Source organism: Bison bison, unplaced genomic scaffold (genome assembly GCF_000754665.1).
Source record: "Bison bison bison isolate TAMUID 2011002044 unplaced genomic scaffold, Bison_UMD1.0 scf7180017864203, whole genome shotgun sequence".
In the NCBI taxonomy this organism is placed as follows: Eukaryota; Metazoa; Chordata; class Mammalia; order Artiodactyla; family Bovidae; genus Bison; species Bison bison.
Window position 1 is genome coordinate 7,442,966 of NW_011494775.1, and position 1,787 is coordinate 7,444,752.

At 60.7% G+C, this 1,787-nt stretch overlaps 1 protein-coding gene across 1 annotated transcript in view; it reads left to right on the plus strand.

The window, feature by feature from the left end:
- The window catches only part of PPAP2C (phosphatidic acid phosphatase type 2C), a 10,431-nt gene that overhangs the window by 908 nt on the left and 7,736 nt on the right, over positions 1-1,787 (plus strand). The gene's annotated exons all lie outside the window — the stretch shown is intronic.

Genomic DNA, 1,787 nt, shown 5'->3' on the forward strand with positions numbered 1-1,787 from the left:
GTTTGCTCCGGGGCTGTGCGGACAATGGCCCCGGAATTCTACCCCTGCGCTGGGAGGGGCCCCTCCAGCCTCAACTGCCCTCCCCCCAGTCTGGTTCCTGCGCCTCCGCTGGGACGGGAGGGGTCTGCCCTGGCTGCAGGCCGAGGCAGTGCCTGCCCCCAAATTCCAGAAGTGACCCCTTTTGGGAAGGGCCAGGTGGCAGCTGGAAGTCCTGGGAGAGGGGGTTGTGTGTGTCTGCCCACCTTGGGCATCCTTTCCTGAGCACGTCTTTAATCATTTTTGTGGCACTTACTGTATACCAGACACTATGACGCCTGTGATAATTAAACCTTTTCCTCCAGTCAGCCTGTGAGGGGGTGCTGCTGTGTCCCCCAGTTTCCACCCAGGGATGTTTGGCTTCCCTCTGGAGGTCACACAGCCAGGGGTGACTGAGTAGAGATTAGGTTGGGTGGGGTTGCCCGTGTGCCAGGGACTGGGGCCCAGGCGGACCCAGCTCCCAGTCTAGAAGCTTCAGTGCAGCAGCAGTTCAGTTTTAGATGGTGACAGGGCCCCGAGGGAAACACGGGGGTCGACACCAGGTCAGGAACCTCTGGCGTGTCTGCCGTGGGGACACCTGAGCCGGAGCGGCTCAGGCAGAGGGAGGCAGCGGACTCCTGAATCCCAGGAGAGCCTGGTCCCAGTTCTGACCCTGGAGATTAGGATCTCCAGGGGAAAGGGCTGGGCCTGGGGGACGGGAGTTGGAGGTTGACTCACTGCCCCCCTGCTATGGGAGCCCCTGCTCTGCTCAGGCCCTGCGAGTGGGGTTCGACTTGGTTTCTCAGCCTCTTCTAGCCCCCTTCCCCACCCCTGCAGGGCTCTGCTCCTCAGCCTCTCTGTCTCCAGCCTGCTCCCTCTGCTCACCCCACCTTGCTCCCCCCAGCACTCGGCTTTCCAGACTCTCCAGCCTTTGTACTGGCCGCCCCTCTGGGGGTGCTCTTCCCCAGATGTCCTCTGAATTTCGAAGCCACCTTCCCCATGTGTCCTGCCCAACACTCCACTGACAGCCACGGTCACCTCCCAGTCTTGCCATGCCTGTTATTTTTATTCCCAGCCCCTCAGCTCCATGAGCCAGACCTCTGTGTTCTTCATCGAGCCTTTCCCAGCACCAGCACCATCATGGGTGGTCCCCAGGGCCCTGAACTTGACCTTTGGAAGGGGGTGTGGCCCTGCCCTCCCCTTGCTCTGGTCACACCCTTTTTCACGTCACCTGCCCTGCCAGGGCCAAAGGGCACCCTGCTTGGGTTTGTCTCTGTGCTCCCACCCTGGGGTGGCGGGGAGCCCTGTGCCCCAGGCCGCCCTTGGCTCCTGGGGCCTCTGGACTCCGGGGCTGCGGCTGTGCCAGGCAGGGTCTGGTCATGACTTGTGACTCCTGAATGTACCTTTGGACTGAGCTCCCTGGCCTGGGCCGGGGCTGTCCGGTCCCTGTGTGGCTGGCTCAGGGACAGCATGTGGATACAGATGTCTCACCAGGTGTTCCTGGTCTGTGGCCAACCCTAGAACAACAAGCAGGGCATTCTCATTTTGTGTGTATGTGTGCTAAGTCACTTAAGTAGTGTCCGATTCTTTGCAACCCTATGGACGGTAGCCTGCCAGGCTCCTCTGTCCATGGGATTCTCCAGGCAGGAATACTGGAGTGGGTTGCCATGCCCTCCTCCAAGGGATCCTCCCAAACCAGGGATGCCCACTTCTCTTATGTCTCTTAGGTCTTCTGCACTGACAAGCTGGTTCTTTACCACTGGTGCCACCTG